A 24,248-nucleotide genomic window follows, 5' to 3' on the forward strand; every position below is an offset into this window, starting at 1 on the left:
AACTGCAAAAAGCAGAAATTCAGTTCAGCATCAATTCAGATCTAGGCTGACTACAGCCCAGCAGTACTAAATTTAAAATTATTAGTTTCCCTTGCTTACTATGTCCAGTATATAACATACCAAATGTGTTAAAACACAACATCAAGACTTTCCTTTACCAAATTAACCCATAAAGTAAAGGACACTAGTGCCAGCACCAAGCCTTGCCCCCTCTCTATCCTGAAGCTACTGTCTCTTTACCTCTCCTTTCTAGTTTACACAGAGTCTGGGGCTTCAGCCCGCTATTCAGTGCAGAATGAGAGTGGAAACTCAGCTAATGTTGTGTACTTTATAATTGCAGCTTGAGAACAGTACTTTCATTCACAAAAACACAATGAGGTTGATTCACTAAAACTGGAGAGTGCAAAACCTGGTGCAGCGGTGCATGGTTGCCAATCAGCTTCTAACTTCAGCTCGCTCAATTATGCTTGACAAAAAGACCTGAAAGCTAATTTGTTTCTATGTATAGCTGCACCAGATTTAGCATTCTTCAGTTTTAGTAAATCAAACCCAATCTGACAATAGCACAAGTCAGGTACTAAACTAGTCTGTGAAAGCCTAGTGTATTATATATCGTATACTATTTAAATGGGGAAACCCAGTCTAAATGTGTTTTCTTGAATTCCTGGGAAGGATTAGAGCATGCAGTGCCTTGAAAAAGTATTCATACACCTTTAAATGTTTTCACATTTATTCATGCTACAGCCAAAAATATAAGATAGACCAACACAAAGTGGCTCATAATTGTGAAGTGGAAGGAAAATGATAAATGGTTTTCAATTTTTTTTACAAATAAATATGTGAAAAGTGTGGCGTGCATTTGTATTAAGCCCCCCTGAGTCAATACTTTGTAGAACCACCTTACGCTGCAATTACAGCTGCAAGTCTTTTTGGGGATGTCTCTACCAACTTTGCGCATCTAGAGAGTGACATTTTTTCCCATTCTTCTTTGCAAAATAGCTCAAGCTCTGTCAGATTGGATGCAGAATGTCTGTAAACAGCAATTTTAAGTCTTGCCACAAATTCTCAATTGGATTTAGGTCTGAACTTTGACTGGTCCATTCTAACACATATATATGCTTTGATCTAAACCATTCTATTGTAGCTCTGGCTGTATGTTTAGGCTCGTTGTCCTGCTGGAATGTGAACCTCCACTCCAGTCTCAAGTCTTTGTCAGACTCTACCAGGTTTTCTTCTAAGATTGCCCTGTATTTGGCTCCATCCATCTTCCCATCAACTCCGACCAGCTTCCCTGTCCCTGCTGAAGAAAAGCATTCCCGCAACATGATGCTGTCAACCCAAAATCTTTCTTGGTGGGGATGGTGTGTTCAGGGTGATGTGCAGTGTTAGTTTTCTGTCACACATAGCATTTTGCTTTTAGGCCAAAAAGTTCTACTTCAGTCTTATCTGACCAAAGCACCTTTGTCCGCATGTTTGCTGTGTCCCCCACATGGCTTCTTGCAAAAATGGGACTTCTTATGGTTTTCTTTCAACTATGGCTTTCTTCTTGCCACTCTACCGTAAAGGCCAGATTTGTGGAGTGCACGACTAATAGTTGTCCTGTGGACAAATTCTCTCACCTGAGCTGTGGATCTCTGCAGCTCCTCCAGAGTTACCATGGGACTCTTGGCTGCTTCTCTAATTCATGCTCTCCTTGCCTGGCCTGTCAGTTTAGGTGGAAGTCCATGTCTTTGTAGGTTTGTATTTGTGCCATATTCTTTGCATTTTTGGATAATGGATTGAACAGTACTTCTCCACAACTTTATCCCTGAATTTTTTAGTGTGTTCCTTGGCCTTCATGACGCTGTTTGTTCACTAAGGTTCTCTTACAAACCTCTGAGGGCTTCACAGAACAGCTGTATTCATACTGAGATTAAATTACACACAGGATAAATCCATTTACTAATTAAGTGACTTCTGAAGGCAATTGGTTCCACTAGATTTTAGTTAGGGGTAAAGGGGGCTGAATACAAATGCACGCCACACTTTTCAGATATTTATTTGTAAATAATTTTTAAAAACATTTATCATTTTCCTTCCACTTCACAATTATTTTCCACTTTGTGTTGGTGTCTATTACATAAAATACCAATAAAATACATTTACGTTTTTGGTTGTAACATGACAAAATGTGGAACATTTCAAGAAGTATGAATACTTTTTCAAGGCACTGTATTTGGGTTTTTATTGCTGTCTCTGCCCCAGTTGAGGATACTTCCCCTTGCTTTCTGTCTTCTTGATCACAAAATATGTGGTCTAAACAGACAAATAGAGATTTTAACTCTTTTTCTTACTCTTTGAAAAAGATGTGTTTTTTTTGTTTTTTTGTTATATGTATTACCATTGTAGAGGCATTTCCCTACGTTCTGTATCAGTTACAGTTAGTGAAGGGAACGCTCTCCATTATCAGGCTGTTTGAAGCCAATGCCACTCCTGGCTCTGGGCCCCGATTCCTGCATGGTGAGGGGGTTGTGTGCAGGATGGAGCTACTCTTCATCTCTCCACTGAGGACACACATACTGATTAATCCTAATTACTATTCTAAGCCTTCCTGCTATATAAAACTTAAAGTCTTGTTTTTTTCTATCCAAAAATAATAAAAATGTTATACTTACCTGATCAGAGCAGTGGTTTTGCACAGAGCACAGAACAGCCCAAATCCTCCTCTTCTCGGCTCCCTATTCTGCTCTCCTGGCCCCCGGCCTCCTGTTGAGTGCCCCTACAGCAAGAAGCTTGCTATGGGGGCACCCAAGCTGAGTGACAGCTCCTTATGTCCATTAAGGAACAGAACCCCGGTTTGGCCACCCTCTCTCCTGATTGGCAGTCAAACACAGTTTGGACAGCTCCAGTAGGAGTGACAAGTGGAGTACGTAGTGGAAACACATGCAGAGATAGAACGTGTGTGTGAACTCCACATACACAGTGCACACGGTTGTCCAGATTTGGTAAAATAAATCTGTATCCAATATTATTGTGCATGCTTATGTTTCTTATATCACCTTGAATAATAGATTCCCCCACAAACAACAATAGGTCTGTGTGAATCTTTGATCAACTCTATACTCAATAAACACATCAAAACACTTGCTGTTACTGCTATACCACTTACCTATCATATCTAGTATCTCCACAGATCTGTGAGCTCATTTACTGACCTGGAAACTTTTGAAAAATGTGTCTGAAATTCTAGTGGCACAATCAGAGGCATTCCTTAAATATGTTGGCAGCCCAGTGGCAATACACAGGCATCCAGTTGGCAGTACACAGAAAACAGACACTTTAAATATATTTACTTAGGGCTTACCTCCTCCTGCTTCATGTTTTTACATTTATGTCTAGATTTTGTACTTACCACTTGATAATTTAACATAAGGAGCCACATAAAATGCTGTTGCTTTAAATATATATATATATATATATATATATATATATATATATATATATATATATATATATATATATATATATATATATATAAAGGATAATAATAACAACATTTCAGGGCTTTCTAGCTGGTGGTCCTTGGTAGTATGCAGCCTTGGGGCTTGCGATCTGCATTATAACTGTAGAGATCTTTGCAAGAGAATCTAATGCCCCGTACACACGACCAGACTTTTCAACATCAAAAGTCTGACGGAATGATTCCGGCAGACTATTCGAACGTGTGTGGGCTGCAGCGGACTTTTGATTTGCAAAAGTCTGACAGACTTTAGAAATGGAACATGTTTCAAATTTTTCCGACAGAACTCTGCCGGACCCAGTTCCTACTGAGAAATCCGCTCGTGTGTGTGCTAGTCTGACGGACTAAAACCGACGCTAGGGCAGCTATTGGCTACTGGCTATGAACTTCCTTATTCTAGTCCAGTCATACGTCATCACGTTCGAATCCGTCGGACTTTGGTGTGATTGTGTGTGGCCAAGTCCGTTCATTCGGAAAGTCCTTTAGAACTCTGTCAGAACTCCGTCAGAACTCCGTTGAAAGTCTGTCAGACTTAGTCCCTCGAAAAGTCTGGTCGTGTATACACGGCATTACAGTTGTATTTGACAGGGCTTTTGAGACGATCACAACTTACTTATTCTTCAGAGATTTTATCATTTGCTGTCTGCTTGCCTGTAACCCTTCCGTCTTTAAAGGTTGTGTACCCTGGTGTGCTGTATAAACTTTTCAGTACAAAATAAGTTTGTATTTGCCCATAACTGCCCTGAAAAAATGATTATTGGAATGTGAAGGTTTCCATCTAATTGAAAGCTGTAGGGAAATAATAAGTTATATTATAATAATCGCATTAGTAATAAATAGCGACTACACGTAAAATCAGTGACTGGAATTTATTCCATTTGCTCTGTTATAATTATTATTATTATGCAAAAGCTTTTAAAAACTTGCCTATATTTTAGCCTCATCCATATTCACAAATAGGCTTCTTTTTTATATCTGGCCATCCAGCATACACAGGAAAAACATCCAGTTCCCTATGTAAGGGAGTTTAAAAAGCATCACATTATTATATTCATCCATTAATTGCTTTGTAATTTATTTATTTTTTCTGTTTTATTCATGTAATAAATTACACTATATAAGGTAATGTGTTTTCAATCTTCACGCTTGATAGGACTAAAATGCCAGCATTACATGAGCTAAGGAAGAATGTAAATACATAAAGTTTAGCAAACTGAAAATCCAGACTTATGTTTTATGCTGTGTCTGCAACCTGTGTTTTATTTGCTCACAAATAAGTTTCAATTTACTGTCATTTTGTCTGTATTTTAAAGTGGATGTAAACCCTCACATATACCTAGTGAAGTGACCAGCCTCCGATGATACACAGAGATGAAACAAATCTCCTTACGTAAGTTTTATGTGGATATCTGCTGTCTTCAGCTTTATATACTGTTTATAAAGTGCACTTCCTGTTAGAATTTTCTCTTCCTGATTCACCACTGGGTGTGGATTCTTGCCATACACCATGAGACAGCTGATTGGAGGAAAGGCACACACCCCCACTCTACATAGGCAGAGACTTACAAAGCTGTGCTGTGAATAGACCAGCTCTCTGCTAATCTATTTATAACACCCACCATGACACAAAATTCATGCTGCTTTTATCACAGTTGACAGAGAACTTGTCAGAAGTTATTATGCTGATGACACAGAACAGGAACGGATAAGGAGAAAGCCACGAGACTTAGGGCTTTGAACAGAGATAATAAACACTACAGATAGATGTGCCCAGCTCAAATTTTATGAATTGGGTTTACATCCACTTTAATCTAAAATTATTAATAAAGGCTCTGTTTGAACCCCATACACTGAAACATTATTTTAATCATTTCATAGATGATACCAAACTCAATGCATATCATTTAGATCACAATTTTCCTTTCTATAGGTTATTGTCTTTATGAATTAAATCATGCTAAGCATGCTTTTATTTTTATTGACAATCTCAAATTACAAAGTTGAATTTGTATTATTTATGAGCTATTCCTCTTTTCATAGATATTTGACCTATTCATTTTCATACATGCATAGAAACAAAATCTGATATATATGTTTCATTATCATATTTAGGCAAGTCAAACTGTGCAAGTTTAGCTATTAGTTATTTACTGACTGATCTAAAGGCCATCATTTAGCTGCATTGTGGGAACAAATATTACTGTTTTACTACTTTATGTGCTAAGCTGAATGCAATCATCTTTTATTGCTTTTTAGTGCGTGTTATTTTTTTTTAATTTAATATCCACTTAGCGGTACATAATATGAAGCAAAAGTCATATAAAATAAATTCTACCAATGAAAATAGACATAAGAAATCTAAGAATTGTAAAAATGCTTACCTGTTTATTTGTAGTCTTTCATATTCATTCACAACATTTTTTCCTACAGTCCATTTGGCGAACACATATTAAGGCTTGTTCACATCAGCAGGCATTCATTATGGTTCATTAAATGCACGCACACTGGTGAGCTTATTGTAGTGCCCGTGCATGACATTGTTACAACGCATCGCAATGTTTATGTTTTTCCTTTTTTTAAATTTCAACACTTTATTCAACTCTATGCACAGCAGTGTATTGTAACAGTGAAATGCACTCTTGTATGCTACTCTGCGTAAAAATGCAGGCATGTTGCAATTTTATACAATGCATGCCAACCCACATGTATGGTGTGACCAGGGCACATAAAAAACAGTTTTTTTGGGCCACATCTGAGCAGAGCAACAATTAATTGACTTGAATGGGCAGGCTGACACATGAAAAATTTGCCAAAAAATCTCAAGTACCAAAGTTTGGTGACACGTGGTTTTAGCACAAGTTTGCGGAAATTCAGGTAGAAACACGTGTTTCTACCTGTGTTTCTGCTACGTTCAGATGTGAACAGGGCCTTATTGAATGTTGATTTGACAATGGACAAGCTGGTGTGAACAAGCCCTTACACAATGCTTTGCTGAAACTTGATGCATGAGCACAAATGTCTCTAAAAACATCATATTTTAAACTCATGCATTGCAATTTAAATAAAAAATAGCATTATTAAATGTGGCAGTGTAAATCATTGCACTCATTGCATCATGATCATTCCTATTATTTTATATCAGATTACCTCTAATATTGACATGTAAAGTGAGGGTTCTGTTTTCTTTTAATGATTGCGCTTCCTCTAAGGCCACGTACACACGCGGGGACTGTTCGCCCAACTTTGTCCGTCAAACAGTTTAGGCAAACAGTCCGCTCAAAATTAGCATGGACGGACATGGCCACACACGACGAACGAACAGTTTGCTGAAACCGTGCGCGATGACGTGAACGGCACGTACGACGGGACGAAAAATACGACGTCCTATACACTGCATTATAACTTTCGGCGTGTAAATCCTTTCTGAGCATGCGCGGAACTTAGTTTGACGAACAAGCCTACACACGGGCGGACTGTTCGCTCAAACAAGGTTTCAGCGGACAGTTTTACGGAATTTCCGAAAAACCTTGTTCGTCAAACTGTCCGCTGAAACTGTCCGCTGAAAGCCCACACACGAGCGGACTGTCTGCCCAAACACTGTTCAGCGGACAAAGTTGGGCGAACAGTCCGCGCGTGTGTACGCGGCCTAAGTCAGAAAGCTTACTAAGCATTGTAACAACATACACAAAAACCGTGTAGTAGCTTTATGTCGATTAAGAAAATGTGCTTATATATCAACACTGCTTTAAAGAGGAAGTAAAGGCTAAAAAAAACAAAAAAAAAACACACCCTGCAAGGCAAAGGCATAATGAGCTAGTATGCATAGCATACTAGCTCATTATGAATAACTTACCTGAGAATGAAGCCCCCGAAGAGGTCCTTCGCCTTCATGTCATGGATCCCGGAGTGACTTCCGGGTCTCTCTGCTCCGGCACTGTGATTCGCCAGAGCAGCGATGACGTCACTCCCACGCATGTGCATGGGAGCTGACACTTGTGGCATATCGCCGCAATCTGCGGCCTGCCCAGTGCGCCTGCACGCCACTGGGCGGCATGCGCCATAGACAGCGGTGGCTGTCTTTGGGTAAATATCTCCTAAACCGTATAGGTTTAGGAGATATTTCTTGGACCTACAGGTAAGCCTTAATCTAGGCTTACCTGTAGGTCAAAGTTGGTTGTAAGAGTTTACAACCACTTTAATGGGTTCCCGACCGTCTCACACTGATATACTGTGGCAGAATGGCTTTCCTGGGTGAAATCCTGTGTCTATACATGGCTTTGCCCAGGAGAGCCACCAGATGGCACGTGAGTGCTTCCCCACTGCACAATGAGGGACCCGATGCGCATGAGCGGTGGGTGCGATCACCGTCGGCCATGTGCAATCACGTGTATGAGAGCCAGCATGGGGATTTGTGTGTAAACACACAAACCCCTGTGCTGTCAGAGGAGACAAGACAGATTGTGTGTTCCTACAAAGTGGTGGACAGCGATCTGTCATCTCTCCTAGTTGTTCCCATCTCCACACAGGTAGAACACAGTGAGGGAACACACATTCAACCCCTTGATCGCCCCCCCAGTGTTAACCCCTTCCCTGCCAGTCACATTTATACAGTAATCAGTGCATTTTTATAGCACTGATCGTTCTATAAATGTCAATGGTCCCAAAAATGTGTCAAAAGCATCTGATCTGTCCGTTGTAATGTCGCAATACCACAAAACATGCAGGTCACTATCACCATTACTAGTAAAAAAAAAGATTTATGGCATCAATCTTTCCCATAGTTTGTAGATGCTATAACTTTTGTGCAAACCAATCAATATACGCTTATTGCAATTTTTTTTAACCAAAAATATGTAGAAGAATACATAAAATTAGTTTTTGTTTTTTTTTTAAATTGGGGGATATTTATTATAGCAAAAAGTGTTCATAACACAAAAGTGTTCATAACACAAAAGTGTTCATAACACAAAATATAAAAACTGCCGAGATGATCTAATACCATAAAAGAAAGTTCTTTTTGTGGGAAAAAAAATGCAATTGTCAGTTAAAGCTACGACATGCCAAATCGTAAAAAGTGCTTTGGTCAGGAAGGGGGTAAAATCTTCTGGGGCTGAAGTAGTTAAGCAATAGACTGTAGTACCTTAAACAGTACACTAAGGGGTCTATGCATAATAAAATTGTTTAGTGAATCAGATCTCAGAATTTGTGCAAAAGTCACAAATAATTCCTATAATGTTTGTAATATGTGTGAAATGTCAGATTCTATTGAATTTGGCAGAGCAAATTAAATATTCCCTAACATTACATCCTAAAAGAAAGAAGCCTTATGAATATTTGACCAATAGACAAGATAGCCAAACATTATAAGAACATTTGACCAGAAGAGGAAATAATATGAGATCTCTGCACTGTGTGCAATGTTTATGAGCTTTAAGATTGTTGTAGGTTTGGAAGGTTTAGCCAACGGCCAAATGAATGGGTATTTGGCCAAGTTGAACCTCCAGCTACAGCAGGTATAGGAACATTTAGGATTGGGGAAGCTTCCCAGAGTGAGGTTCACCCTAACTAAATAGGGATCACTTCGTTATACTATCTGTGCAGTGGTCGTGTTTGTTCCTTGTTTTTCATGTTATGGAAACCTACTGAAAGTTGGAAGTTCATCCATGGGAATTATCAATTAAATCTCTGAATGAACCATCTGTTACTCAGAAGACTCATTAAGGCTTGATTATCTAGTCCCACATATGTGAATTTATTGGCAGAGACTTTGGTTTGTACACAGTGGAATGTGATATTCTTTTACCTGTGGCAAAAGTTTGCTCTATTGTTACCATTACACAGAAGGAATTTATATATTTTATATATTTTTTATATTTTGTATGGTTCACTATATGTTCATAATTATTCAATTAATTTGGTGGTACATGTAAAGAATGATAGCAAGATAGACTCCATTTTGTTCAAGATTTTATGTTTTACTATGAAAACTCTTAAATTCAAATATGAGTTTAAGTTGAAACTCACACATGTTTAAACTGTTATCTATAGAAATGTTCTCAAGGTTATTTTTACATATATATTAAGACTGTGGAGTTTGACTTAGCTCAGGCTTTGTTTTAGATAAGATAACGACATCTGTTCAAGAATACATATATTTTGTAGTAAAAATGATGTGAATTTTGTCTTATGGCACCAGCTAATAAGTAAAATATTGACTGAAGCTATTTCTTCTGTATACGTGTAACACTTCAGAAACTCCTCCCTTGTTATCCCTAGACTTGTATATAAGTGCAACTTTCGCCTTGTTTAAGCAGATATCTTTAAAGTGAATGAATGCAAACCTGTCTCCTGTGTCACATTATTGATATCTCTGGGCCTGGGGGTCTACGGAAGTCTTCCTGCATTACCTGAACCTATCTGGGTGGTCCTAGAAGCTGAATTTCCCTACAGTACACTGTGCAATATTAGTAGGTTAATATTAGCGCAATTATTCATTTAAAACTATTTATTTTTGTGTATCAGTTCACATATATAATTGCAGCTATATTATTTAGTTATCTTTTAATATTTATTTCTCACAAATTTTAATATTTATTCACATCAGCGCTTTAGTATATTTTTACACATATTTTCCATCGGACTTTTGCTGGCAGAATTCCAGCCAGCAAAAGATTGAGAGCAGGTTTTCTATTTTTCAGTCGTAAAAAGTTCCTATCCGAAAATGCGTTCATCTGTATGCAAAAAATATCACGCATGCTCGGAGGCATTCAACTTAATTTTCTCGGCTCATCATAGTGTTGTACATCACCACGTCTTGACGGTTGAAAGTTCAAAGAACTTTTGTGTGACCATGCGTATGCAAGGCAAGCTTGAGCAGAATTCCGTCGGAAAAACCTTCCAAGTTTTTTTTTTATGGGAATTTCTGATCGTGTGTATGGGGCATTAGACTTTAAATACCTTTTGATTTAATGAACGCAAAATATATTTTGTTAATTTAAACTGAAAGTTTAGTCGGGCTTTAAAATGTTATCTGTTATAAGGAAAAAGAAAAATTAGTAACCCTAAAATAATTTCCTTTTATTTCGTAACCTTTTTAGCATTTTTTGATAGGATAGCTTCCATTTCAGCATAACCCTAGTCATATTACACATTACTACAATTTACACTTTCTAGTTCTAAAACCAGCTTGATTCTAGCCTAATTTTGCATAACATTAACCAAATACTAGCAGTGATTTTAACCTTGCTCAAATAGCAAAAAACTGGATAAAAACATTACGAGAGAAAGCAAATTTCTTCAAAGAGGCAGAAGCCTGACAACCAGGACTCAGGTGTCTGTTTATGAAGCAGTGATCAGTGGAGATCCAGAGGATCGCCGCTGATCACAGCCCATAAACAGTTTATAAACCAGAAATAATTGGGGGAGAAGTGTTTGAACTTGTTCTCCCGCCGATTATCTCCGCACACTGAGAATCCTCATTGAATGACACAGTAACGGCCACTTTATGAAGCTGCAATCTCAGCGCTTCACTGGTGATCTGTGTCAGAATTCACACTCCCGATTCACCAGCTCAGAGGTGGAGAACCGAGGAGTGAAGAGAGAATCTGGGGGGATCTGAGGAGGAAAGAGGAAGATGATTAACTTCCTTATGCCTCGTTCAGACCCCCCAACACTGTAACCATGTCCCCCTGTCATATTTATGTGTATACATATATATACATATATATATATATATATATATATATATATATATATATATATATATATATATATATATATATATATAATGTGTATATGTATATATATATAATGTGTGTGTATATACATGTATGTATAATGTCTGTGTGTGTATACATGTATATATTAAGTAGAGGGACTTTATTTCACTAACATTAATCACATCGTGTGTCAGTGTATTGAGCTGTGATAATTTATCTCTGTGTATCGGTGAATTTAGTACTGTAATCTCGTAAAGTCTCACGAGATTACAGTATTAGGGGCCGTTCTCCAGTGTTAGAAGCGTTTGTAGATCGCTTCACTCCTCCAAGGGTGAAGCGATCTACTCTGCTTCATAAAGTGGCACACAGAGGAGAAACATCTCCTCTGTGAATGCCGGAGAATGAAGCAGTGAATAGATTTCACTGCTTCATAAAAGGACACCATAAAGGATTCTGTAGCCATTATGAACAGAACGGGTGCCCTTTAAAAATGATACTTTAGAAAAAGGTATTTTTTCGGGGTCCCTCCTTAACCACTTCAGCCCCGGAAGAATTTACCCCCGTCCTGACCAGAACACTTTTTACGATTCGGCATTGCGTCGCTTTAACTGACAATTGCGCGGTCATGCAACATTGTATCCAAACAAAATTGACTTCCTTTTTTTCACACAAATTGATCTTTCTTTTGGTGGTATTTGATCACCCCTGCAGTTTTTATTTTTTGTGCTATAAACAAAAAAAGAACGACAATTTTGAAAACAACGCATTATTTTTTACTTTTTGCTATAATAAATATCCCCCAAAAATATATAAAAAAACTTTTTTTTTTCCTCAGTTTAGGCCGATTCGTATTCTTCTACATATTTTTGGTAAAAAAAATCACAATAAGCGATTATTGATTGGTTTGCGCAAAAGTTATAGTGTTTACAAAATAGGGGATAGTTTTATGGCATTTTTATTAATATTTTATTTATTTTTTTAAATGGCGGCGATCAGCAATTTTTATTGTGACTGCGACATTATGGCAGACACAACGGACATTTTTGACACATTTTTGGGACCATTGTCATTTACACAGCAATCGGTGCTACACAAATGCACTGATTCCTGTGTAAATTACACTGACAGTGAAGGGGTTAACTACTAGGTGGCAGTGTAGGCGTTAAGTGTGTCCTAGGGGCATGTTGCTAACTGTGGGGGGCGTGGCTGTGTTTTACAGATCATTGATCTCTGCTCCAATCACAGGGAGCAGAGATCAGTGTCACTTGTTGCTAGGCAGAATGGGGAGATGCTGTTTACATCAGCATCTCCCAGTTCTTCCTCTCCATAAGGCTATCGCGGGTATCGCCTGCCACCTCTTAAAGGGCAGCGTACAGGTACGTGATTTTGCCTGTATGTGCCCTTCTGCCGACATATATCAGCGTGAAGAGGTCGGGAAGCGATTAAAGTGAAAAAACCCAACTATATCTATTCTTGAAGATTCCCTCTCCCCATCTATCCTGCCTAACCTGTATAAAACCTACTTTAATCTTCCCCAGTCTTGTCACATGATCCTGCAGCTCCCCTGTGTCAGCAAGAGGCTGCTGCAAGGAGGAGGAGGCAGCACCAGCAACAGTTGGCAATAGCTGGGCTTTGGGATCCTATCATGCGTGATCTTTTGGCTCCTGTCAATGAGTGCACCCTTACACAGAGCTACAGGATCACATGACTGGGCCAGAGCAGATTTAAAATAGGTAAGTATACAAAGCCTTTTTTATACAGATTAGGCGAGATAGCTAGGAGGAAGGGGAAGGAAATGTTTTCAAGAATAGATATAGTTAGACTTTTCTTCCATCTTAAAATGGCTCACAAACATGGTTCAGTTACAGAAGGAATGCATACACATCAGGGGCGGATCCGGGGGGCAACAGGGCAATTGACCCCCCAAAACACATCACTTGCTCTGCCTGAGTCTCTCTCTCTCACATCAGCTGATCAGCAGCACCGAGAGAGAGACTCATCCAGTGTTATTACGGCTATGCAGTACCAACCAGGAGCCGGAGGAGGTGGGTGGAGCCTCTTCCCTACACTCGTTGCTAGTGCCTGGGCTGCCTGGCATCTAGCAATGAGTGACCTTAGGGTCACGTTGGACTCAAAACTCAGTGCCGATGTGACAGAAGCTGGAGCCTCAAATAGGGGAACAGTTGTTGCTGCAGTTTAGAGTTTAGACAGACTAGTTAAAATGTTGAGCATCCACTGTCAGTGGCAGAGCACCAGCATTCTTCCTTCTCTGCCCCCAACTTGTGGCAAGTGACAATCTGCAACGTGTAGCAGGTGACGTGGCAAGTGACAATCCGCAACATTTAGCAGGTGACGTGGCAAGTGGACAATCTGCAACATGTAGCAGGGGACATAGCAAGTGACAATCTGCATTGTGTGGCAGGTGACGTGGCAAGTGGACAATCCGCAAACGCGTGGCAAGTGACATGGCAAGCGACAATCCGCAACGTGTGGCAGGTGACGTGGCAAGCGACAATCCGAAACGTGTGGCAGGTGAATTGGCAAGTGACAATCCGCAATGTGTGGCAGGTGACGTGGCAAGTGAACAATTCCCAACGTGTGGCAGGTGACAATCTGCAACATGTGGCAGGTGACGTGGCAAGTGGAAAATCAGCAACATATAGCAGGTGACGTGGCAAGTGGACAATCCGCAACGTGTGGCAGGTGACGTGGCAAGTGACAATCTGCAATGTGTGGCAAGTGACGTGGCACGTGACAATCCGCAACGTGTGGCAGGTGACGTGGCAAGTGACAATCCGCAACATGTGGCAGGTGACGTGGCAAGTGGACAATCTGCAACGTGTGGCAGGTGACGTGGCAAGTGGACAATCTGCCACGTGTGGCAGGTGATGTGGCAGGTGACAATCCCCTACCTGTGGCAGATGACGCTCATGGCTCCCACTGATTCTGCATTATGGTGAGTTGAATCATTTCATTTTAAATTACACTCTAATAATATAAATAATGCTCTTCAATCATCCTGACACCATAACAACCATGGTGCCATGATGATTGCAGCACCAACATCAGCCATTTCTCCGATAAATTGCCCGCAAAAAAAATATTTTCTGGTAGTGCCCCTCCCGAGACTAGACTCTGGGTCCGCCCCTGATACACATAACTTCTACTATAGTAGTTACAAGAAACAAGCACATATTTACTTTTGCTTGCATGTCAAGTGCATATTAAAAATATGAAATAAAACACATAGAGGGTTATTTAGGAAAAACCACTTTGCACTTTAAGTGCACTTGAAAGTAAAGTCGCTGTAGATCTGAGGAGGACATGCAAGGAAAATAAAAAACAGCATTTTAGCTTGTACATGATTGGATGATAAAATCAGCAGAGCTTCCACTCATTTGAGATCTACCCCTTAGATTTAGATTGACCACATTTCCAAGTGCACTTTCAGTGCAAACTGTATTTGCCTTTCAGAAATAGCCCCCATAATGTTTTTTTTGCAAAAAGAGTCATTTTATGCTGGGTCAGAAAACCTGTCATTAATTCATCTTCTCACATTCAGTGAAATTTTCAATTTTGTCTTGTATGTCTGTGTGTTTGAACTGAAAACAATATATGGGTCAGAATAAAGTGAATGCTGAGTAATTCTCTATGTATGTGTGTGCACGCAAAATTGTGTATAAATTTGCACCTGTTGCTTTTTTTCGATTTTATTTTATTTCATCTGTAAATAATGGTATGCTTTATGGGATCTCATTATCAACAAATAAACAAGATAGCATATAAATAAATAAAACATGTGTAAATGTGCTATGATTTTGGATTTGTATGAGTCACAAAATATGACGCATCTGAAATGCAGCAGTAATCTTAAAACAAAAAAGGTCATGATTGTGAATTTCTAACCAACTGAGGCCACATAGTAAACATGCTAGCAAGGAAAAGCTCAAAAAAGCCCTGTGTAAAATTATATATATATATATATATATATATATATATATATATATATATATATATATATATATATATATTGTAATGTTCGGGGTGATTAAACTCAATTGGTAGATGCACGTTTTAGTCTACATCAGGCAGGCGTTTTATGGTTAAGGGCCTGGTAGCCCACGTTTATTATAAGAAAACAAAATATCAGTTCATCCAGTAATCCCACGCAGGGGTTTAAATTCATTCAGCACACAAATGAACATACCAAGCCACCTGGCTCTCAATTGTCAACAGTTCCTCTGCTTGCTCCCAACAGATTTGTCAACTCTTTCCAGCCCCCTGGACTCACCGACTTCCTTAGTCTTCCTGACTCTCAAGGTTTGTCAGCCTTTCCCAGTCCCTTACACGGACTACAGTCTCCCACAGGGCAAACCACTCTTCAGCCAGCATCAAGCTGCTCACACTCCACCACACCCCTCTACAACTTCCTGTCTTGCTTTTTAAAGACACTGCCTTAACAGGTGGGTTAATCAATTGTATTCCCTTAAAGAGAGCACAACCCAAACAGAGGGGAAATATAGCGTCCTTCCAGGACCCAGCCACGGCGTCCATTACATATCCCCCCCCTGTGTTTCGATCCGGAGGGAGGAACACCAGCACCCATCACGATGGTTGGGACACCTCTGTGCTGGCTGTCAGCCACGTAGGCCCAACCCTTTTTCCGGGTGCGCTTCCAGGAACATTCCCCCCTGGATCTTAACAGGTTCCTATATTGTCCTATACTCAGCCTTCCTCTTCTTTTGGGGTCCCTGGGCTTATTCACTTTTCTTGGGGGAACTCTGCCTTCCTTGATCCCTCCTTTCAACTTACAAATACCCATTTTACCCTTCACCATCGGTATTTCTGGTTCAAAACAGTTTTTCTTGGTACCCACTGCAACCAAATCATTGTTTACAGAACGAACTCTTAACAGATCACAGCTTTCCAATTCAGTGTTTGTTAGAAGAAGACCCGAGGAGGGACTACATCCGACGGGACCATAGCACAGCTCCACCTCACCCGTTGTCCAACACTCCATGGGTACTTGTTCTAACAACCTACCCTGACCCAAGCATAAACCATTTTTTTCATGTGAACACATTACTTTGTTATGGCAACCAATATTAACACTTTCTCCCATAGTGTCTCCGGGCACCTTAACTTGTACCTCTGGGCCAGTGACAGAAAGCATCTCTGCTACTGCCGAGTCCATTCTGGGCCCTTCCTTCTCATGAGGCCTAGCGGGTAAGGCAGTATCTGCGCCCTCTACTGACAACTGCTCTGCCGCACCTCGGACCACACCAGCAGAGATGTTTCTAGTCACCGCATCAGACGGAGAGACCTCTGATATCTCAAGCAGTTCTCTCGCGTGCCTTCCATACCAACCACTAACTATAAGTACGCTCACCGAGAATCTGGAGATCCTGTGCCAAATGGGTAACCATTGGTCCCACCAATTCCACTGTTGGTCAAGGTTTCCCAGCACTGCCTGTACCACCTGGCTCCACCCATTGGTGCTACGCAGCACCACCTGGTCCAACTGTGGTGGAGATACCCAAGTATACAGCAAGTTCATTTTTACCAACTCTAGCATTTCCAGTAGGGTTTCTGTCATCTCTAAACATCCCATGTCTAAACAACAGAACTTTCTAGGGTCTTTTACCCTGTCCAAGACATGGAGGGGCTCAGCGACTGCAGGTTGAAAGGGTGAGACATTTGAAAAGACCTCATCCTCCTTGGAGGTACCCATCATCACAGCTTGTTGCTCCCCTGGAGAGCTGTCAGACACATGTCTCACACTTATCCCTTCTGCACCAGTGTTGGTGAGCCTCTGCAGGTCATTACAAGTCACACTATCACTTTGATACTTCATATCATTTAGCTGTGGGGCTGTGGACAACACATCTGCGATGCCAGTGCCCTGAACTGTTTCTTCAGAGTGGAGGGCAGCAGCCTTTGCAGGGACCAGGACGCCCTCAACCACCGGCGGCTCTGCGATCCCCCTGTCTGGCATAGCAGTTGTTTCCACACCCTTGTTACTTAAGCTAGCCTTACCCAGCATGGCTAGCAATTGTTTGGCCCAGCTGTCCCAGTCCATTGTAGTTCCGCCATGGGCGTTCCACAGCGTTGCATCACCTGCTGTAGAAAGCCGCACAGAAACCTGGGATTCATTAGCTTCAACTGTACATTCGTCATTTCTATGTACATCATTTTGTAACACCATACTTCTATCAACGTTGCATTGGGGTGATGCTTCATCACCTAAAGCTTGGTGCAGCACACCATTTTGAACACCTTTTTCTGGTGGCATTACAGACACATTCAGCTTTGTACCCTCAACTTTTGCAGGCTGAATTAACCCCTTGCCCACTGGGCTACACGTAGGGTTGTGGGGCTGCGCCCACACGCTCTCACTGTGTGAATTAGTCCCCCCTTGTTCCACGAGCATAGCACCAGAGCCATCCTGGGCAGCCTCTGACTCCAACACATGGAGACCCCATGAGACTTCCATGGACAATCCTGTGCCTCTGCCTATCATGGGAGATCTCCTACTCTCATCACTGGTAGTGAACACATTACCAACCTCACTCTCAGATATGACATTACAAGAAATACATGTTTCAATGTCATTACACTCATCACGTTTAGCAATAGTATCACTTTTGTTAGTACGATCATTAGCATTCTCATTACATGTAGACACAACTGCTGTTTTTGTGGTTTGTTTATAAGCCACCATAACCTCTGAGCGACTCTTCACAGCACCTGCTCTCTGTAAAGGGGCACTTTTGCCTATTTGGGCAGCTCCATAGCTGACCTGGGAAACTCTCTGCTCCAACACTGCAAGCTCCTTGGAAGTTTCCCTGGGCAACCCTGCAGCAGCTGTCACTAGGGAACATGGTACCAGCACTGTTTTGGTCACCCCTAGCTCAATTTTTCCAGCCATCTGCTGGATCATAGCAGGCATATGCAGAGTCCCCATGTCCTTTTCAGTCTTTAGCCCTGCGTCTAGTTGGGCTTTACGCTGCGCCTCCCCACTGCTCTGGGTAGCACAATGCAGAAAGTCTATGTCCATTTGTACTGCGGATCTCCCCACTGGACATACTCCCACTTCACTGGGTTCAGCATCATAAACTGAAACAGTCTTACCAGTTCCTGCAGCTGGTGTCATAGCCTTCACTTGAGTGCGTTGTCTTACTGGTGTGGTGTCTCCACAGGCTGACTCCCCCATGTGGCCGGGGAGCAAAACTGCAGCCTTTCTGGACCCACTGACGCCCCCTGTAGGTAACACAAGATCCTTGTTGCTAGGGGTAACTGCAGACTTGCGCTCCAAAGCTGGTTGGCTATAACTCATGCAGGATTCAAGCTGATGTACTCTCCTTTCTGGACTGACTCCTTTGCCTAAGTGGCCATGACAGAAAACTTTACGTTTCTCTGGATTTCCAAATCCTGGGTCTTCCGGCGACACTTCTCCCATCCTGGAGCATTGCTGGCGGCCCATGATACGATGGAACGCTCCTCTAATAAGGATTTCCTCTTTAAACTTGCGGTAGTCATCCTGGTCCCCATCCATCAAATGGTAAACCGACCGGAACTCTATCCGCAATAAGGTTTGCAGCAGTTTTGGCCACCGGTCCCTAGGCCATTTTCTCTTTACAGCAACTTTTTCAAATCGTACAAGGAAGTCTCCCACCTCCTCTGTAGGCAGCATGGGTTGCACATAGTCAGAGGCCAAGATGTCAGCCCCTTGCGGTGCACCCCACTCTTTGCGATTCCGCTGGAACCATTCATTCGCTGTCTCACATTTCACTGGCCCCTTTTGACTGGCCCTACAAGGTGGAGACATCTTCTCAGGCCATGCTGAGCTCACATCCTCTTTAACTTGATAAAACATGAACTTCTTGCTTTTTGACCATCCCATCCTTGCAATCACATGCACACAGCAGCTTGTAACAGTTCTCAGCCGAGAAAGAAAAAAAAAATCTGATGTTTGATTCTTCCTTCACAGGTACACAACCTGCATGCAACACAGTCCATCAAATAAACGTATACGCAATGCTGTTCGCCTGGCTGCCACACACAGCTAGCAGCAGTTCCTGATGCGACTCACTGTGGAGCAAGGGCCCGGATTCCACCGTCTACATGCCCGCATTCGAACACCACTTGTAATGTTCGGGGTGATTAAACTCAATTGGTAGATGCACGTTTTAGTCTACATCAGGCAGGCGTTTTATGGTTAAGGGCCTGGTAGCCCACGTTTATTATAAGAAAACAAAATATCAGTTCATCCAGTAATCCCACGCAGGGGTTTAAATTCATTCAGCACACAAATGAACATACCAAGCCACCTGGCTCTCAATTGTCAACAGTTCCTCTGCTTGCTCCCAACAGATTTGTCAACTCTTTCCAGCCCCCTGGACTCACCGACTTCCTTAGTCTTCCTGACTCTCAAGGTTTGTCAGCCTTTCCCAGTCCCTTACACGGACTACAGTCTCCCACAGGGCAAACCACTCTTCAGCCAGCATCAAGCTGCTCACACTCCACCACACCCCTCTACAACTTCCTGTCTTGCTTTTTAAAGACACTGCCTTAACAGGTGGGTTAATCAATTGTATTCCCTTAAAGAGAGCACAACCCAAACAGAGGGGAAATATAGCGTCCTTCCAGGACCCAGCCACGGCGTCCATTACAATATATATATATAGTGACAGTGCCGTTAGCTGTGATGGCATTTTTTTAACTAATTTCAACTAGACAGGTTGAGGCACTCCAGAATTATTGTTTAATATGGAGGAATCTGTTTTGTAATTTTCCTCTGTGGTTAGTAAAATCCATTTGGGGACTTGGAGCCTGGAAATTTCATAGCAATCTGGGTGGGAGGAAATCTCCAGTCTTGGGACCAGGTGTTAGGAATACATAGTTACATAATTGGTAAGGTTGAATAAAGACAACGGTCCATCTAGTTCAACCTGTGTAGGTATGTGGGTGTAGAAACATAATTTCCCATATCCCTGTATATTGTTTTCCCTCAGATGCACATCGAAGAGTCTTTTAAAACTATCCATACTGCCTGCCAACATCATCTATTGGGGAAGAGAGTTCCACATCCTAACCATCCGGACAGTAAAAAAAATCCTACGCAGCTTAAGATTAAACCGCTTCTCTTCCAGTCTAATCATGTGGCCCCGTGTCTTCCTACACTCCCTGGGACTGAAAAGAAATTATCCACAATTACAGTTACTTCCTTGTTAATGACACTCCTGACTAGGGATGAGCTTCGAGTTCGAGTCGAACCCATGTTCGACTCGAACATTGCCTGTTCGCCTGTTCAGCGAACAGTGAACAATTTGGGCTGTTCGAGGAAAATTCGAAAAGCCGGAACACCCTATACAAGTCTATGGGAGAAATCTAAACTGCTAATTTTAAAGGCTAATATGCAAGTTACTGTCCTAAAAAGTGTTTGGGGACCTGGGTCCTGCCCCAGGGGACATGGATCAATGCAAAAAAAAGTTTTAAAAACGGCCGTTTTTTCAGGAGCAGTGATTTTAATAATGATTAAAGTGTAAGAATAAAAGTGTAATGTTCCTTTAAATGTCGTACCTGGGGGGTCTATAGTATGCCTGTGAAGGGGCGCTTGTTTCCCGTGCTTAGAACTGTACCTGCACAAAGTGTCATTTGTGCAGGAAAAAAAGTCTTTTAAAACGTTTTTTTTTTTTTTTAATCAATGAATGAATGAATTGTTGGCTAATACAGAGAACACTCATTGAGTGTTCTCTGTATTACGGAGCCGACAATTTAGCCGCAAGTGATTTTAAAAGACTTTTTTTCCTGCACAAATGACACTTTGTGCAGGGACAGTTCTAAGCGCGGGGAAACATGCGCCCCTTCACAGGCATACTATAGACACCCCCAAGGTACGACATTTAAATGAATATTACACTTTTATTGTTTCACTTTAATCATTATTAAAAACATGCTCCTGAAAAAAGGGCCGTTTTTAAAACTTTTTTTTGCATTGATCCATGTCCCCTGGGGCAGGACCCAGGTCCCCAAACACTTTTTAGGACAGTAACTTGCATATTAGCCTTTAAAATTAGCACTTTATATTGTGAACGTTCGAGTCCCATAGACTTTAATAGGGTTCTAAAGTTCACACGAAGTTTAGGTCTGTTCGCAGGTTCTGGTGCGAACTGAACAGGGGGGTGTTTGGCGCATCCTACTCCTGACACTAATATTTTTTCCTTATGGAACGCACATTATTATGGGTCCCTCTATAACCTAAAAAAGAACCTCTCAGTTACCCAACCCTCAGTTGATGCAATTTCTTCCTTTTAAGCCCTTGTACACACGGTCGGAGAATCCGTCGGAATGTGTCCTATCGGACCGTGTCGTTGGATAATCCGACTGTGTGTGGTATGCATCAGATTGATTCCGTCGGAATATCCGTCGGACCCAATTTTCCAACATGTTGGAAATATTTCCCCACCAACTGGGCCAGTCGAACATACTCCGATCATGTGTAGAGAATTTTGATTTGACCAAGTGCCACGCATGCTCAGATCAAATTCTTACATCAAAGCTATTGGCTACTAGCCTGAATGTAGTCCCATCGTAACAAAATTACGTCATCACGTTCTGAAAGATCGGATTTTTCGCCAACTTTGTCCGACCGTGTGTATGCAACAGTTTCGGACAAGATCCGACGGGCAAAATCCGACGGATTTGGTTGTGGAAATCTCCGACCGTGTGTACAGGGGCTTAGACAAACTCAAGCTGATATCCCTGAGTTCCTCTGATATTGAGGCGCTAAATCGTCCTTTTTCCACTTTAGAAATACAAAAGGATATTCAATCAATGCCATGTGGAAAATCCCCCAGCCCTGATGGGTTCATAAATTAATATTATCATACCTTCTCTTCCCTCCTAAGCCCTTACCTAATCAAGTTATTTAATGCTGCAGCAAATGGAACAATTTTTCCACCAGAGATGATGAGAGCTCATGTCAGTACCATTCCCAAACCGGGGAAAAACCCTTGATTGTCCTGCTAATTTTCGACCAATCTCTCTGTTTAACACAGATGTTAAACTGTATGCAAAAATTTTAATGTAGAGATTGCAAAGAGTATTACCATCCTTAACTTTGTGCCGACCGTACGCACAAATGCGGCCTCAGCATGAAGGGGTTATACCAGGGTGATGCTTTCAGCTTCAGGCATCCATTTTTAGAGCAGGCAGTCAGGTCTTTAGGGATAACAACTGATATGGCTAAAAGCCACTCGGCTGTTATCTCAAAGGAGCGGCAGGGGACCTCCCCCCCTCCCGCTGCCTTCTGCCACTCTTCCCGTGCCTCCCGTCTCACCGGCACTTCCATCGGCTATGCTGAGACTGGAACAAAGTCGGAAAATAAATAGTGCAAATAATTATCTTAATGATCCAGTCATTTGAAAAGCAAACCACAATTTTATATCTGATCGGCGCATGATTGAATAATTGAATTAAATATTTACACAAGTTTTCCTCTTCCCTCCCTCCCTCCAAAAAAAAAAAAAATAATAAATGTGATTATTATGTATGTAAGTAATATATATTCATATGTATGAGATTGCTTAATTATGTGTAATGCTTTATAATAATTGAAAATAAAAACAGAATTGAAAAAAAAAATATTTACACAAGTTATCGGATAACAATTCTCAACTCCTCCCACGTCAAGTAAATACTAAGTCATTGTTACCTGCCCCCTCACCTCTATCACTTGGCAAGAAAACTTTGCCTAGGCATTCTTGTTCCTTGTCACTGTATCGGGTTACCCAAAATAAATACATATTTATTATTCATCAATTTCTTAACTTATCCAAAGTACTACATAAATGGTTGTGTTTACACACATTAATAAAACTAAAAAATATAGAGAGAAAATAGCAGAATACAACATTTTAAATTGAAAGAGACCTCATTGTTATTTATTTATTCTTTTCTGCTTTCTGTCCAATATGTTTTCCTTATCTGTTGATATAATTTATTAATATATGTTGAAAGCATAAAATAACAATAAAATGCACCCAAAAAAAAGTATTTGACACTGTCTCTTTAAAGTTTTCAATATACCATTTTTGTGACTTTGTCCCATTGCTTTTAAACTTCAAATAAGAGCCAACACACACCAAAAACCTCTAATTTGCCTATTCATAGGCATATTTTTATGTCATTTGACAGATGACAGATATATAATGCATTTTTTAAAACAAGACAAGTAGTCTATGAAATAAAATGTAAGTGAAATGGTACAGTTGTTCCCAGTGGTTGTATTCCCCATTCTTCCATACATTTTATTTATTGTCATCAGCTGTCATTTTGCTTCTATTTTAATCTCTCATTGAAATTAAGTAATAAATAAAATCTACAGCTCGTTACACTAAGACTCGATAATGACAAAGACAGATTGGTATGCTAATTAGTGCATGTCAGCATTGATATCAAAAGTTTTCCCTCCATGTAAAGAATATTGTCATTTTGGTGCCTTTCAATACACAGGGAAATAAATGATTCTAAAAAAAAAAAACACAATGGTAAAAGTTGCTATGATGGATTGGTTAAATGTTCAAAAGAATTTGACACAAAGGCATTGCTGTAATTGATAAAAGTGTTAAAAGGCAATGCATCATTACCAGAGATTCACATTTTAAAAAAAGTAACAAAACATGGTTTAAAAATGACACTTGAGTTGGGTTTTAAAAATTAACCACTTAAGGACCGGAAGGGTTTTCCCCCTTAATGAAAAGGCTATATTTTGCGATACAACACTGCGTCACTTTAACTGACAATTGCGTGGTCGTGCAACGTTGTGTCCAAACAAAATGTATGTCCTTTTTCCCCACAAATATAGTTTTCCTGTGGTGGTGTGTGAACCCATTTGCGGTTTTTATTTTTTGCGTTATAAACAAAAAAAGAGCGACAATTAAAAAAAAAAAAGACAATATTTTTTACTTTTTGTTATAATAAATATCCCCAAAAAAACAAAAAAAAAACAAAATGTTTTCATCAGTTTA

The sequence above is a fragment of the Lithobates pipiens genome, unplaced genomic scaffold (genome assembly GCF_037356315.1).
Source record: "Lithobates pipiens isolate NorthernLeopardFrog02 unplaced genomic scaffold, aLitPip1_a1.2 Scaffold_13, whole genome shotgun sequence".
NCBI classification, from domain to species: domain Eukaryota; kingdom Metazoa; phylum Chordata; class Amphibia; order Anura; family Ranidae; genus Lithobates; species Lithobates pipiens.